We start from the raw sequence: 17,580 nt of genomic DNA on the forward strand, positions 1-17,580 counted from the left end.
ACCCAAACAGTTCTGAAAACTAGACACACGGGGGAGTCCAGGGAGGTATGGCATGCGTGGGTCCCCCAATGTTTTCCTCCCCAGAATTCCTTGCAAACCTTAAATTTAGGTAAAAAAAAATCACTTTCCCAAACTTTTGCGTGGGATCTCCGTGCCTGCACAAATGTCCTACCACCTAGCGTTCCCCTTGTTCTCCCGAGTAAAATGATACCTCACTTGTGTGGGTGGGCCAAAGCAGAACAGGCCAAATATGTATTTTTAAGAAATTGTAGCATTCAGGATTGACAAATTAAGCACAGAGAATTCAACTGTTTGGGGTCATCCTAGTCACAGGCCTTTGGCCCACCCACACAAGTGAGGTATCATTTTACTCGGGAGATCAAGGGGAACGCTGGGTGGTAGGACATTTGTGCCGGCACGGAGATCCCACGCAAACATGTATGGAAAAGTGTTTTTTTTAACCTAAATTTAAGGTTTGCAGGGATTTCTGGGTAGGAAAACATTGGGGGACCACGCATGCCATACCTCCCTGGACTCCCTCGGGTGTCTAGTTTTCAGAACTGTTTGCGTTTGGTAGTGTCCAAAGATGCCCGCCAAGCCCCGGGCCAAAATCTCAGGTGACCCCCCCCAAAAAATAAAGTAGTTTTGCTAAAGGTAATTTTTAAGTCTTCACCATACGAATTGGGCCTTTTCCTGTTGCAGCCATTATGCCTACCCACGCAAGTGAGGTGCCATTTTTATCGGGAGACCTGGGGGAACGCTGGGTGGGAGGAAATTTGTGTGAGCCCAGTGATGCCACGCTTTCCCACACAAAAAAGTGTGAAAAAAATGATTTTTTTCAGCTAAAATTGAGGTTTGCAAGGGATTCTGGGTAAAGGAACGTTGGAGGATCCAAGCAAGCCATACCTCCTTGGAAGCCCACGGGTGTCTGCTTTTCAGAAATGTGTGGGTTTGGTAGGTTTACCTAGATGGCCGTCTAGCACGGGGCCAAAAACCCAGGTAACCCCCCTTGCAAAAGCTGGTGGTTTTCACATAGGCAGTTTTTTCACACTTTTTTGTGTGGGAAAGCGTGCATCACTGGGCTCACACAAATTTCCTCCCACCCAGTGTTCCCCCAGGTCTCCCGATAAAAATGGTACCTCACTTGCGTGGGTAGGCATAGTGGCTGCAACAGGAAAAGGCCCAATTCGTACGGTGGAGACTTAAAAATTACCTTTAGCAAAACTACCTTATTTTTGGGGGGGTCACCTGAACTTTTGACCCGGGGCTCGGCGGGCATCTTTGGAAACTACCAAACCCAAGCAGTTATGAAAACTAGACACCCGGGGGAGTCCAGGGAGGTATGGCATGCGTGGGTCCCCCAATGTTTTCCTACCCAGAAATCCCTGCAAACCTTAAATTTAGGTTAAAAAAAACACTTATCCATAAATTTTTGCGTGGGATCTCCGTGCCGGCAAAAATGTCCTACCACCCAGCGTTCCCCTTGATCTCCCGAGTAAAATGATACCTCACTTGTGTGGGTGGGCCAAAGGCCTGTAACTAGGATGACCCCAAAACAGTTGAATTCTCTGTGCTTAATTTGTCAATCCTGAATGCTACAATTTCTTAAAAATACCTTTTTGGCCTGTTCTGCTTGGCCCACCCACACAAGTGAGGTATCATTTTACTCGGGAGAACAAGGGGAACGCTAGGTGGTAGGACATTTGTGCCGGCACGGAGATCCCACGCAAAAAAGTTTGGAAAAGTGATTTTGTTTTACCTAAATTTAAGGTTTGCAAGGAATTCTGGGTAGGAAAACATTGGGGGACCCACGCATGCCATACCTCCCTGGATTCCCCCGGGTGTCTAGTTTTCAGAACTGTTTGGGTTGGGTAGTTTCCAAAGATGCCCGCCGAGCCCCGGGCCAAAAGCTCAGGTGACTCCCCAAAAAATAAGGTAGTTTTGCTAAAGGTAATTTTTAAGTCTCCACCGTACGAATTGGGCCTTTTCCTGTTGCAGTCACTATGCCTACCCACGCAAGTGAGGTACCATTTTTTTCGGGAGACCTGGGGGAACGCGCGGTGGGTGGAAATTTGTTGATCCACCCAGATTCCAGAACTTTCCACCACAGAAATGTGAGGAAAATGCGTTTTTTTGTCATTTTTTTTAGCTTTGCAAGGGATTTTGGGTAACAGAACCTGGTGGGAGGCAGTTGAGTCACCCCATCCTGAATTCCCCTGGGTGTCTAGTTTTCAAAAATGTATAGGTTTGCTAGGTTTCTCTAGGTGCCGGCAGAGCAAGGGTTCAAAAACGAAAGGTATGCACTTTGCCACAAAAGGGCCCGTTTTCACTGCGAAAATTCCGGTGCGTCCACGTTGCGTTTTGCGCTGTTTACTGTCGCAGGCACTAGGCAGACCCAGGCAAGTGAGTTACCATTTTTTCCAGAAGACCTGGGGGAACGCGGGGTGGGTGAACATTTGTGTGAGCCCAGTGATGCCACACTTTTAAACACAAATGTTTGAATTTTTTTTATTATTTCAGCTACATTTAAAGTTTGCTAGGGATTCTGAGAAAAGGAACGTTGGAGGATCCATGCAAGCCATACCCCCTTCAAAGCCCCTGGATGTCTACTTTCCAAAAATGTGTGGGTATGCTAGGTTTCCCTAGATGGCAACCGAGGAAGGAGTGAAAAACCCATGTAACCCCCCTAGCTAAACCAATTAGTGCTGACTTGTGGAGCGTGACAATTTGGGCGCAATATTGCTAAGAAAATATGACGGACATTGTGAGTTTTGCAGGATATTGTGGATACAATTAATTGTTAGATTTCACCAGAGAGACATCACCATGTAGTCCCATGGGTTTTCAAGAATATCTACTATTGGCAGGTTATTCGTAAGTGGAATGTACTCCTTGGCACAGAGACTAGGAAAACAAGATCCCTACACAGCCATCTATTCCTCAAAAACGCACACACATATACTGGTTGGATTTGGCATGAGGGCGAGTGATGATTCATTATATATCATTTTATTAACAAGAGATTTCACAAAAAATGAAATACACTGTTAATAATGGAAAGGACAAGAAACTGAACCAGTGACTCGCAACTCGTGAGCTGTAAAGCCACGACAAGGCACCAACAGTTTTACAGGCCATTCACGCACCTTTCAAACCTGATACACACCAGACCATTGACACCATCCGGAAGGAAAAGCAACACATTACAACATTCACAAAAAGGGACAAGGTACACCCTACTTCAGAAAGAGAAAAAAGACAAATATTACTGCACAGCCATCTAATCCGCAAGCACACACACATACTGGTTGGATTTGGCATGAGGGTGAGTGATGATTCAGTACATAAAATTGTATTCGCAAGTAATTTCTCAAAAATGAAATGCACTGCGAATAATTTAAAGTATGAGAAACTGAACCACTGACTCACAGCTCGTGAGCTGTAAAGCCACGTCAAGGCACCAACCTCTTTACAGGCCATTCATACACCTTTCGTACGTGTGAGACATACAAAACATTCACACCGCCAGCCGCGGACCCATCACATTACAACACTCACACCAGCAGACAGCGCCATTCAAGGGCCCATCACTTTCACACGCCCACATTCCTGACACTGCAACTACACAAAATGATGGACTGCGTGGAGTATCACTCAACTAGCAGTGTGTGTAGTGACTAACAGAAAGTAACTACTCACATACCGCCAGCCGAGCGCCAGTCCACCCACACCACCATCCAAGCACCAGACCATGCACACCGCCAGCCAAACCCCACTCTGCGCACACCGACAGCCAAGCGCCACTCCACACACACCGCCAGCCAAGCACCACTCCGCACACAGACAGCAAAGTCCCACTCCACGCACACCACCAGCCAAGCACCACTCCACGCACACTGCCAGCCAAGCGCCACTCCACACACACCGCCAGCCAAATGCCACCACGCACACCACCAGCCAAGCACCACTCCACGCACACCGCCAGCCAAGCACCACTCCGCGCACAGACAGCCAAGTACCACTCCACGCACACCACCAGCCAAGCGCAACTCCACACACACCACCAGCCAAGCGCCACTCCACGCACACCACCAGCCAGGCACCATTCCACGCACACCGCCAGCCAAGCACCACTCCACGCACACCGCCAGCAAAGTACCACTCCACGCACACCGCCAGCCAACCGCCACTCCACGCACACCATCAGCAAAGCACCACTCAACACACACCGCCAGCCAAGCGCCAATCCACACACACCGCCAGGCAAGCACCACTCCACACACACCGCCAGGCAAGCGTCACTCCACACACACCCCAGCCAAGCACCACTCCACGCACACCACCAGCCAAGCACCACTCCACGCACACCGCCAGCCAAGCACCACTCCACGCACAGACCGCCAAGTACCACTCAACGCACACCGACAGCCAAGCACCACGCACACCGCCAGCCAAGCACCACTCCGCCCACACCACCAGCCTACGCACACCGCCATCACATTTAGAATTTATTTTAACAAAACAAAATAATTGCAAATAGATAAAAATCTAGTTACACAAAATCTGTCACTAAAAACATCGCACAAATGCCAACCTTAAAAGAAGAATACAAATTATTTAAAGAAGACAGACCAGGCAGTACATTTTACCACTCATGGATATTCCCAAAAATTCCTTTGTGTGTGGAAGCTCTATAACAAGCAGGCACACACAGCCCAGGGTTAGAAGGACACCCAGGGCAGTAAAGACGAGACTCCTTCCGCAAACCTCTTCGCCAACAGACTCTACATCTCCTAGTGGGAAAGTCTTTTGTATATGTGGGAGGAATGTAATCTGGAAAGTGGCGATCTTTTAATCGAGCCACATCCTCCACCACTCCAAATCTAGGAACACTTACTTGCTCCACAACAACAAGGCTAGATATCACAGAGTGCTGGAACTGAAGAAAGGTCAACTTTGACCCAGGAGAACACGCCTTGAACACAATAAAAGCATTGAAAGTTGCTAAGTTGAAAAAATGGATGGCCAACTTCTTATACCAAACATAAGCCTTCCGAATAGCAGTGTAAGGTTCCAACCGCTAATCTAATGTCAACACCACCCATGTACTTATTGTAGTCCAGAATGCACACAGGTTTGTGCACTTCAGCATCCTGACCCCAAACTGGCAGAGGTGAAGTACTCTCATCATGGATGGTACTCAGCATGTACACATCCCTCCTGTCCACATATTTCACAGCTAGTAGTTCGCCACAACGTAAGGAACTGCACTGACCCCTCTGAAGTTTCTTGCAAGCAAGCTCCTTTGGAAAACCTTTGCGGTTAGAGCGGATTGTGCCACATGCAAAAGTGTCCACTTAAAACAATTCCTTAATTGCACAGCAGTGTAGAAGTTATCAAGGTACAAATGGTGGCCTCTGTTGAACAGTCTTCTAGCAAGATCCCACACAATTTTCTCTGACACTCCAAAAGTGGACGGACAACCAGCGGGGGTCAATAGTGGAATCTCTACCAGTGTACACACGAAAATTAAAAACATACCCTGTCTTACTCTCAGACAACAGATACAGTTTAATTCCATAGCGTGCCCTCTTGCTAGGAATGTACTGCCTAAAAACCAAACGACCCTTGAACAAAACCAAAGACTCATCAATAGAAATTTCTTTCCCAGGAATGTAAATCTCAGAAAAACGATCAACAAAGTGATCAAGAACAGGTCGAATCTTAAAAAGACGGTCACAGTCAGGGTGACTACGTGGCAACGCCTCAGAATTATCCACAAAATGCAACATGCGTAGCAAAAGTAAATACCAATCACGAGTCAGAACCGCTGGAAATATGGCTGTTGCCATCAAAGGACTGGAAGACCAATATGAAGCCAGGTTCGGCTTCTTTAACAAACCCATCAATAAAGTCAATCCCAAAAACTTCTTCAGCTCTTACAGATTTGTGGGAGTCTACCGGGTAGCTCTAGAGTGGGGCCTAAGTTTGTCACTGTTGACCCTCAAAAACTGTTCAGCATACAAATTAGTCTGCTCAACAATCTCACCCAAAAACACATCATTCATAAATAACTGAAGATACTGTATAGGCAAAAAGTTTTCACAATCCACTCTACACCCTGCATCACCGCTAAAGGCAGACAACACCGGCTGCACCATGTTCGGATCAACCCAGAGCCCAACACTTCCAGTAGGAAGACTAGCAGCCTCAGGCTGAAATCCAGCTGCCTCTTGCACCATTGGCACAGCAGTGTCCTCCTCTAACACATGCCCTTCATCTGCACTGAGAGTACCTTCATCATCCGGTGGAGAAGTGTGGCTCACTGGTTAGAGGAGGCAGACCTGGAAGCAGAGGTCAGCCCGGGACCAGGGTTCAATTCCCGGCTCGGCGGGGTCTTGAGTCCTAAAATGTCCATGGACTCGACAATTCTCGCTCCGGTGCCTACTCGATTCACGGGTTCACACTCTGCGACTCTGGGCAATAGCTTGCTTAATCTCCACAACGGCCCCTCGCGGCGGGATGCCTGGCTTTCACCTTGCGGATACCCTGCCGGGGTTATCTCACAGGGGAATACCAGGACGGGTTCCCTAAGCAAGCGCTTAGAAACCGCTTGGTGATTTGCGCTATATAAATTCCTGTACATTTACATTTACATCCGATGATTCCATGTGGAGAGAAAACTTACTGCCAGAATCTTCCCCTCCCTCCTCTCCCTCAGACGCACTGTCAGTGTCATAATCTGGCTCAGAGGAAGATTCAAGAAGCATACCTACCACCTGCTGAGCAGTCATTCTACGGCTAGCCATAATGATTACTAACAAAGGTAACTTGACACACAAGTCAACAACTATAATCACTATGTGAAATAAGCAATGAACAAAATTCACCTTTATCAAAAATAACTACACAGTGCAAAACAATACCACTCACTTGCCAGAAGCAACTAAACTCACCACCACGTAGTCTGCACTGACACGGTATGGATCAACAATATCCCACTAAAAGAGAAAGAGAAAAAAAAATAGCCTTAAGACAATGCAAAACACATCACAAAAATTTCATGCACAAAACTAACTAAAAGCTACTAAGACACCACTTACAAAAAATAATCCAAACATTACAATATTACTCATTTGGAGTACATACAACAAAAATAATTTTCTTACCTACAAAAATGCAAAGTCACAAAACGGCAGAACAACCACTGTCGAAACCGCAAACAGGAATCAAAAGCTTGAGACTAGATTTAAAAAGAAGGAAAAAAAAACCATTAGATTCACATACACAAAAAATACACTAGTCCGACATGACAAGTTAAGGGGTAGGTGGGCCTAACAGTATAAGATCAATAGGGGAGCAACCCTTGCCCTTGAGGCCACCCCTAAAAAGACAAACTTTTGAAAAATTCGGATGTCTACTGGCTTCTGCCCACCTTGGGAACAGATGGGACTGCTACTCTGCCACTCAAAGAGGGCAGAAAAGGCCACAATCATCCTCCCATAAAGGAGGGGACCGACCCATGACCATGGGGCGGATCAATAAACCCTGGTGCCCTAGTGGCCTTAAAAAAAAAAGCAGAACTGCCCTTCCAGGTGATACCAAAGGGGATGATGGACGGAGCGCATGCGCAAATCTAACACTCACCCCCAGGCAACTGATCTTGAATTAATCCATCATCATTGTTTAGCTCACTTCACCAGCCCAGTTCAGACATGGCCATATGCAAATCAGACTAACCATTATGGTTATTTTTCTAAAAATGTGCCCCCCCCCCTCCCGGGGGCAGCCATAAGCTTACAACATGCCCCTAAGGCTACTCAAAATGGCCCCCAAAATGAGTGACCCTTGCCCAAGGGGCCAGTCCCCTGCACGTTGCCCCAATGCATGGTTTCTATGAAAAACAATATTTAAATAGGGGAGCAACCATTGTCCAAGGGGTTGCTCCCCAAAACAAAAAAAAAACATTAGGGCTACTCAAAATGGCCACCAAAAGGAGAGTGACCCTTGCCCAAGGGGCCACTCCCCTGCTCTTTGCCCCAGTGCATAGACACATTTGTATACTACTGCCCCCAAAAGGGGAGCGACCCTTGTCCAAGGGGTCGCTCCCAAAAAGCTAAAAAAACAATAGGGCCACACAAGATAGCCCCCACTATCCCCACTCCACTGTTCTATGCCCCAGGAAAAAAAAGATAAAAAAATGTATAATGCCCCACTAATACAGGAGCGTCCCTTGTCCAAGGGGACGCTCCCCAAAACAAAAATAAACTAAAGGGCTGCACAAAATGGCCCCCATAATGAGAGTGACCCTTGCCCAAGGGACCACTCCCCGAACGCACAGACAATGCCCAAAAAAGCAGTTTTAAAAAAAAGGCAACTTCTGTATCTGTATGCCATGACGAGCTCAGCTCGTCATGAGCATACAAGGGGTTAAGATCTTTGGGCGGGATAAAAGGTTTAATTTTGTTCAGAAGCTTCAGGTTAAGGAAGGCGCTCTTCGCCGAGATCTTAATGTGTTTGGTCATGTCGAGTTTGAGTCTAGGGTGATGCCTAAAGATTTGACAGTCAGCCAGGGTGAGGTTCCCATTGAGCGCATCAATAGCTTTTAACCACTTGACCATTTGTGGGTTCTCATCTTTGTTTGAAATGAGAAGTTCAGTTTTGTCCGGGTTCAGTTTTAAGTAATTACTAGTCAGCCAAAGTTGCACTTCTCTTAGTGTTTCGTTGAGTCTTTGAAGGTCTTTGGCCGTGGAGATTTCCAAATAAATTTGAGTATCGTCAGCATACAAGTGAAAAGGGATGTTGGCTTTTCTGAGTAAGGAGGTGAGGGGTTCCATGTAAATGTTGAAGAGTTGAGGGGAGAGCACTGATCCTTTGGGTACTCCCCTATTGACGGGGTGGAGGTCGGACTCAAAGGTTTTGAATTTGATTCTCTGGAAGCGGTTGTGGATGAAAGAAGCAAACCATTTGAGGACCACCTCGCCCAGACCGGCCCGGTCTTCGAGAGCCTTGAGGAGAAGTTTGTGGTCAACTGTGTCGAATGCTGATGACAGGTCTAGGAGAATGAGGAGGCAACATTGATCCGAGTCTAATGATTTGTGGATATCCTCAATTATGTTGAGAATCGCGGTTTCGGTGCTGCAACCTTTCCTGAATCACGACTAATGGGAGTCGAGAAGGTTGGTATTGTCCAGGTGTTGGGTTAGTTGTTTGAGTACACATTTTTCTAGGATTTTGGAGAGGAGGGGAAGGTTGGAGACGGGTCTGAAGTTGTTCAGGTCATTGATGTCAAGGCCTGGTTTTTTCAGCAGTGGGGTTACTTGTCCCACTTTCAGACAATCTGGGACGTCTCTGGTTTTTTAAGGAGCTGCTAATAATCCTACACCAGAGTGGGGCTAGGTGGAGTTTCAGCTTTTTGGTGAGTTGAGCAGGTAAAGGGTCTAGGGCATGGGATGACGGTTTGGAGGTGGAGATAAGTTTAGTTATCACTTCTTCAGGGACGGGCTGGAAGAGTGACCAGGGTTAGTAGTGCGAGAGGGAGCTTTACCAAACACCCCACCCGGGCTTCTACCGGAAAGGGGGGGCGCAATTGGTGTCGAGAGATCGCTCGATCTTGGAGATCTTATCATTGAAGAAGTTGGCGAAGTTGTCGCACCGTTCTTTGGATGCAGGCCCTAGGGACGTATCCGGTTTGGAGGTTCGGCGTCTGATGATATTAAAGAGGTCCTTGTGTCTGTTCTTGGCGCTATCCAGTGCGGAGCGAAAGTACATGGATTTTTTTGTCTTTGATATGACTGTTGTATTTCTTCCGGAAACTCTAAGTTGGTCACGATGAACAGTAGTGGGCATGGTCCTCCATCGTCTTTCTGTGGCACTTAGTTGCCTCCTTTCATCATTGATGTCTGAGTCAAACCAAGATCTGAACGGAATAGGACGTTTTTATTTTGTTTCAGGGGTGCAAGTTGGTCGAGCAAGGCTACCATATTAGAGTTATAAAGCGAGGTGAGATCAGTTGTAGAGAGCTCATTGTCTCTACGGAGGAGAAAATGTAGCCTCTCTTCCATGACATCATGGGGAATCTGGGTGATATTTCTGGACCATTTGGGAGGGTCGTGAACAGGAGGAAGGGTTTCAGATTTTTTGGTTCATGTGGAATAAGATCATGTGGTGATCAGACCAGTCAACTGGAAGAATGTTATCGATAGTGATTGCGTCACGGTGGGTAATGATGGCATCTAAGGTTGCTCCTTTGTTGTGAGTTTCTTCCGAACAGTGTTGGGAAAGGTTGTTGTCACAGAGGAGGTTATTGAGAGATTGAATTAGAGAGTTGTTGGTTTCATTTCAGCGCAAGTTGAGATCACCCAGGATTAGGGAGTTAGTGTCTTTCAGTGTGTAATGGGCAATCAGGTCGGATAAGTGTTCACCAAATGTGGGGGTATTGCCTGAAGGGTGATAGAGAAGGTGACAGGCTGGCGAGCTGTTGTCCTTAGTCTTAATGATGACAGAAAGACATTCAAAGGAGCTGTACTTGCAGGAGTCAGTTACAGTGATGTCTGTCGTCCTTGTGGATGATGGCTACACCTCTACCTCATTGATTTTTTTTTATCTTTGTTGACGATGGTGTAACCTGGGGGTATGAGCATATCAAGACAGGGAGGGGAAATCTCATTTAGCCATGTCTCTGTGATGAATGCAATGTCTAGATCATGCGAGAGGATGGCTTCTGTTAATTCCGTTGCATGTTTGGGAGCAGAGCTACAGTTAATGAGCAGGCAGTTAGTGGATAGTTTCTTTTTACTAGGATACTCTTCTGAAGGGGCCCTGGGTATGGAGGAGAGGGAGGGCAGGGGTCTAGAGGCTTTTGAGGGTGGGTATTCTCTTCTGAAGCCTATGATCACTTGGATATTGGATTTAGGGGAGGCTGTGGGGGGAGAGTTGTAAGTAGTGGCTAAATCCGCTGCTTCCTCCGCGGACATTACTGCTATGGACCTGGACGGTCTATGAGTCTGGGTTACCCCATCCTTAATAGAGTGACTCTGAAGCCTGGACACAGGGTATTTGATTCTAGTGCGGGTCTGTGACGGGATCTCAGAGTCAGTTTTTGTAGGCCTCTGGAGCTTTTTTTCGAAGGTGAAGGAGGGCTCGAAGTGGGGTTTTAGGAAGTTGGAGTTGGTCGGTGAGGAGGGCCTGGTATGGGGTTGCTGGGGCATTCGAGTCTTGCCTAGGTTGATTAGGATTTCATCAAGGCCTCTGAATATTATTTCTAGCTGACTCTCTAATAGGGTCAGCTGGTGCATTATGATTTCAGGGGCAGGGGGCATGCAGTTGTGGGTATGGACCGCCCTTGAGGAGGGGGGTGAGAACGCATTGTGGGGTCCAGTGCTAATTGGGTCGCTCAGACTGCCACTATCCACGACCCTCAGTGAGGGGTCAAGTCCAGAGCTCTTCCTCTGTGGTTCTACAGGATTAGGAAGGGGGTCAGTGGGCCAGACTTGTGGGATGGTGATGGGTGTAAAGGAGGGTGAGTCTGAGTAGGTGAAGGGGTCAAATCCACCTCGAAAGATTGATGGTCGTGGTTAATATGAACCGTGGAGTGGGAGGAGCGACTAGCAGGGGGGCTGAATGGTCTCACCAGGGGGAGGGAATGGGTATTTGCGTCCCCTGGTGGGGAAGGGTGACTAGGGAGGGGGGTTGGGGTGGGGCATATCGAAGGGATTGCAGATGGGCGGAACGGAGAGCAGGGAAGAGGGAGTCAAAGGCCTCAAGGTTCTCGTTGTTAGCCTGTATCAACCCTGTACCATTAGAGTAGATGGTCACTGTTGTGTTCCTGTTTCTAGTCGTCTGATTAGGGAGAGAGGTCATCAGGTTACAGCTATGTGTGGTGGTCATCGTTTTATATATGGGAAGTTGTGATCTTAGTGTAGTGATCCAGTCCTCGGGCCTGTCCGTGTGGAAGATGAGATCCATCTTTACCTGTCCTTTGGAGGTGCAGTGGTAGGTGACCACAAATAGTGATTCAGAATGTTGTCTGATTAGATTGTGTTTGCGGTTTCTTCTCGCTTTGATGGAGAGATTGGGGGGGAAGCTAAATGCCAAGGCGTTCACGCCTAGCGATTTCGTGTGGAACAAGGTTGAGTTGACGGAAATTGGGGTGTCCGGTGCCATTGTTTTGGTTTCGTGTGACTAGCAGGTACGTGAAGGCAGTCGCTACTATGGTCGCTGAGGGGTTTGGTAGGTAGAGAGGGGTTCGGAGTAATGGAACAGCATTGTAAGTGCTGATCCCGCTTCAGTGCTGATCCAGAATTCAGTGGGGAGAATGAGGTGGGTGCTGCCAGGGGACGAAAATGCCACAGACATAGCAGGTACCTTTTGTGTGGGCCAGGCGTCACCAGCATCTCTGGGGCAGTCAAAGGGTAGTCCTGGGCTCCAGGAGGATGTTCCAAATCCACATCAGGGATCTAAGAGGGTCAGGTGCTGTGTTGGTTCGGGTTGCGCTCCAGAAGTCTATCTAGGCAAGGTCCTGAGCTGCGTGGATACCCCTCTAGACAGTCAGATGCCACTTTCCCTTTGCAGCGAGGGACTGTCAGATGCCATCTCAAGGCCAGGTATCAGCGCAGTGCCAGACAGGTTCCTCATCAGGCTTCCTCCAGGATATGTCAGAGGAGGAAAGAGCCGCGCTTCTGTCCGATGAGGGCTCCGGTTTGGGGGAGCAGGAAACTGCAGAGAACGGGGCTGTATGCATAGGGACCATCAAGCGAGGTCCGCCTCGTCGGCCATCTTAGGGCCAGGCGACCTCTCCATGCAGAACCGAAGTGGAGTCGGGGGGGTCTCAGTTAACTCCCCTCTCGGCAGGTCAAAGTGGGTGGAGCCACGTCTTCCGACAGATGAGCAGGAAGAACTGCAGAAAGCAGGGCTGTCTGCATTGGGACCATCAGGAGAGGTCCACAGCGTCGTCCATCTTGGGGCTAGGCAAAGACTCCTTGCTGATCTGGAGCGAAGTCAGGGGTCTTTACCATTAACCATCACGGCAGGACACAAGGGATGAAGCCGCTTCCATAATCGAGGCAGAGCTCCGATGCAGACTGCGCAGACAAACGTCAGGGAGCATTCGGACCATCAGGCAGTGTCTGTGGTGTCGGCCATCTTGGGGTCAGGCACCGAGGTCAGAGGGAAGCTGAACCGGAACTAATCATGGAGCCTTCCCGGTTCCAATCCTGTTAAAGCAATGCGGGGTGATGGGGGAGCCACCTGCATGCTCTGGTGAGCGGGGCTGGTAGCCGGAGCCTTGCTGAGAGTAGGCGCCTCCCCATTTTGATGTATAATGCTGTTCATGGCAATGCCAGTTTCCAGTCCCCTCTAATTCTCTTTGAACATTACAATTTGCAGATCCTTTGCCCCTGCCACCTAAGCTTTGTGAGGAAGGCAGCCAGAGGTAAAGCCTTTCCGTCTCTTTTTTTGTAAACCAGAATATCCTTTGCAGAAACCATCAAAGGATAGAAGAACTCTTACCTTTCGGAAGGCATTAAAAACGTAACCTTACTGAATAGTTTAATCTGGCATTCCGTGTGCTGAGAACTCACTTTTTGCTTTTACCATAAGCCCATTAAAATATTAGGCTTATGGTAAAAGCAGAAAGTGACTTCTACGCACAATTGAGTGACCATACAAATTAGATGCCATGACTCCGTCCATCATCCCCTTTTGTATCGCTTTGTTCGCCCTAAGTGTGGCAGGGTATGCTCAGACGTGAGTCCCTTGCTCACTTGGCCACTGGATTCAAGATAGCCTGGCTGATGAGGATTATGAATCCGAAACCGGTCCCAGGATGCTTGTTTCCGGTCATGGAAGACATGGCTTGGCAGTTCGGGCTGGACTGTTCCCATGAGGCACAGGGTCAGACTGATTTGCATATGGCCATGTCTGAAATGGATTGGCTGAGTGGGCTAAAGAATGGTGATGGATTAAACCCAGATCAGTTGACTGGGGGTGAGTGATTGATTTGCTCAAACGCTCCGTCCATCATCCCCTTTTGTATCGCTTTGTTCTCCATAGGCCATCACCATGATTTCAATCAGAGAGTATAATGCTATTGCTTTGGCATTCAGGATTATTATTTACTGGATGTGCCCAGGGCCCTTAGGAATTGAATGATTATCCAGTATTGGGGTATCTTTCATAGATTCACATGCCTGAATCATTCCCCGTCGTCAAGATGGGAGTCCCACGGTACCATAGTCAAGCAGTATTCAAATAATGCCATTGGCTATAATGGCCTTGAGCCATGTTCAGTATAGCCTATCCATGTCCTTTTAAACAAAGGACTAAATGTTGAATGTAGCCAATTAGCTGCTAGCAATCTCTGGAACCTACCCAGTAGAGGCAGTTTCCCTCAGATTGTTTCCGCACGTTGTGTGTGAAGAGAGTCTATCTGAGTTCTACTGAGTTTTTCTACTACCTTTTAGGTTTTTTCTTCTAAAAAATTTCTCCTCACCATGTCTGATGAAAAAGGATTCTTTCTGGCCTGCAAGACCTATGGCAAGAAGAGTCCATATTGATGATCCTCACAAGTACTGCGTTTACTGCCTCCACCCAGCCCATGAGGTAAAACGGTGCAAAATCTGTTGCACTTATCCTTCTAAAACTTTAAGAGATAGAGAGGGGAGGCTGCTTTTGTGGTTACAGTCCTCTAAGCACCTCAAGTCAAAGGAGGAGGACAGTGATGGCTCATCCAGGCCTCACAAGAGAGCAAGACCCCAAGAGAAAGACTCTAGAGAGGGCAGGAAACACCTCAAACACTCTCCAGAAAGCAAGTGCTCAAAACAGGAGAAACATTCTAAGGTCTCCTCTGAACCTTCGTCTTCTGTTTCCTCTACTCCACTGAGGAAAGAAAAGAAGCACCATAGAGGAGCCTCATTGGATCCCGGGAAGAGTATAGCTGAAAAATCCACATAGACGACGCCACCGTCGACGACAGTCACTGGATGGCCCACAACAAGTTTCACGATTGTCGTCTGCCCAGTCGACTTCCGGTATGACGGCCTTCTCTGGGCCCATACTGACGATGAATGTATCGTTGACGCCATCATTATCGACTAATGCCCCATCTGTGCTGTCGGCGAGTGATGAAGCTGGAGAGGCTACCGTCGACGTCCACTCAGTCAATACCACTACTGTCGCAGACACTGCTGATGACATGTTCGTCGACGACACTGACAAAGCCATCGGTGGTTGCGATTCCGTCGACTACGACTCCATTGACGATGATTCCGTCAACTGCAACATTGTCGAAGACCGTGTTTCCAACGTTAGTGACCAGGAATCCGTCGTCTATGATTAGGGTGACAAAGAAATATTTTCATCCTGAGATGTCAGCTTACAGTAAGATCTCCCCTTTGTCTCCTTCGCACCTTTTGGATTTTCAAGAGTCTGATGAAGATGATGAGGAAGATGATGGAATATACAGAGTGGTGCACAGCCCTTCGGAATTGCACGTTAAGTGCCAGAAAGTTGACAAAGCCTATGAGGCCCAGCAATACTACCAGCCATATCTGGCACTGCCACGTCATTATCAATGCTAAAAATATCAAGCACATCGCCCTAGAGAGATGGGTCACCTGCCGCCAACTTGATACAAGACCTTCAAGCTATGCTGGCAGATTACAAACCAAGATTTCCATTCCAAGAAGTTCTCAAAGAACTACCGGTGCAACCACTGGCCCTTAAGAAACCAAGTTCGCCAGCAACACCTACAGTTGCGGCATGTTATGCAAGAGTTGGATCCGGTCGACCTTTCCTTTTCTGATGAAGAGAGAAAAGGCGAAATTCCAGACCCAAAGCCTGCGGACCCTTGGGAGGACTACATTATTCCCACTCCCCCCCTCCATCACACCATCCAGCGGATTCCCCGCCAGAAGACAGGGGGGAGTTTCCACAACTTAATGGAGAGGGCTTTTAATAAATTGGGATATGGAGGTTGCACATACAGACCGCTTCCTATCACTCGCCGACAGCACAGATAGGGCATTAGTCGATATGGAGGTTGCACATACAGACCGCTTCCTATATTACTTCAAAGAGGAAGCCAGAAAATCCATGTGCAAAATTCCAATAATATACTACATCTGGCAAGAGGGGATAGAGATAATGATGACCACGGCCACAATACCGCCAGTGCTCTCTTGCAAAGAGAAAAATTACAGAGCCTTGTATGACAGGCTAACCGAAGCCGGATTCTGTTATTTCTCATGTGGCACAAAGGAGATCTACGAATCCAGCAACCCCGATCTCCACTTCTCACGACAAAGAAGGGCATAGGCTAGACATCATGGGGCAGAGTTTCTCCACCATGGCTGCAACTACCATCAAGACAGCCAACAAACGGTGCATGTTCCGTGAGAAAATGGTCTATGTCGCAACCAACTGCTCCCCTTGACAATGTGACCCTGTCACCTTGAATATCTGATCCTTCACAACTATTGCTTATTGTATCTGTTCTGTATCCCCTGTGAAAACATTTGCATAATCATGCCATATCTCAACGATTGATGATTTGACGACTGTTTGTCTGTTTATTAAAATCAATAAAAAGATGTTTAAACAAAAAGCCAGCCAGTGCTTTGGCTCTCATTGGCCGCTACCATAGACAAATGTGGTCGGATATGGCCTCTTTACTAGAGCACATTCCTGAGGACTGAAAGCAGGAAGCCAGAAACATCCTCCTAGAAGGAGAGCAGGCGGCCTCAGAGACAATCTACTGCACTATGGACATAGCCAACATGGGGTTCCGCCAACTGGCAGGTGCAGCGGTCTTAAGGCGCCAAGGGTGGTTCAAAGCAACCACATTTAGACCGGAGGACCAGTCTAAGGTTCTGGATATGGCGTTTGTATGGGGACGTTTTGTTTGGCAAACATATAGATGAGGTGCTTCTATCCTTCAAAAAGGAAACGGATACAGCGAAATCCTTAGGGTCCCTCCAATACAGGAAAGTACCATTCAGAGGGGCAAAAGGATGTGGTTTTTCCACCTACAGAGGAAACTTCCAAAGGGCACAACAATACCAGAACTATCGGCCACAATATAAGCAATCCTATCAACTCGCTGCATACTGTCAACTGGCCACGGCTGGTTTCTCTCGCCAAGGGGGTCGAAAGAGATCATCGACCCAAGACAGGGACAGTGGAAGAAAACTATTTCACCAGGGTACCAGCTTCCCCCTCTTTTTCTCTTCCTGTGCGTGCAAAGATATCCAGTTTCTTCCAGCAATGAGAGTATAACATCGGACCGTTGGGTACTGAATTTGATTGCTTTCGTTCACATGCTGGAATTCGTACAAAAACCTCCAACTATGCCAGCCAGGGGAACCCCTCCCCCTCATCTTGTCTTATTGCATAAAGAAACAAACGGTATGCTCGCAAAAGGAGCCTTCGAGAAAGTTCCAATTCTGCAAAAAGGGCAAGGTTTCTACTCCTGTTTCTTCTTGATAATGAAGAAGTCCGGAGAATGGAGACCAATTTTGGATCTCAGAAAGTTAAACAAGTTCCTGAGGAAGCAAACTTTCAGGATGGTAGCTCTGGCCGAGA

The sequence above is a fragment of the Lissotriton helveticus genome, chromosome 5_1, assembly GCF_964261635.1.
Source record: "Lissotriton helveticus chromosome 5_1, aLisHel1.1, whole genome shotgun sequence".
Classification (NCBI taxonomy): Eukaryota; Metazoa; Chordata; class Amphibia; order Caudata; family Salamandridae; genus Lissotriton; species Lissotriton helveticus.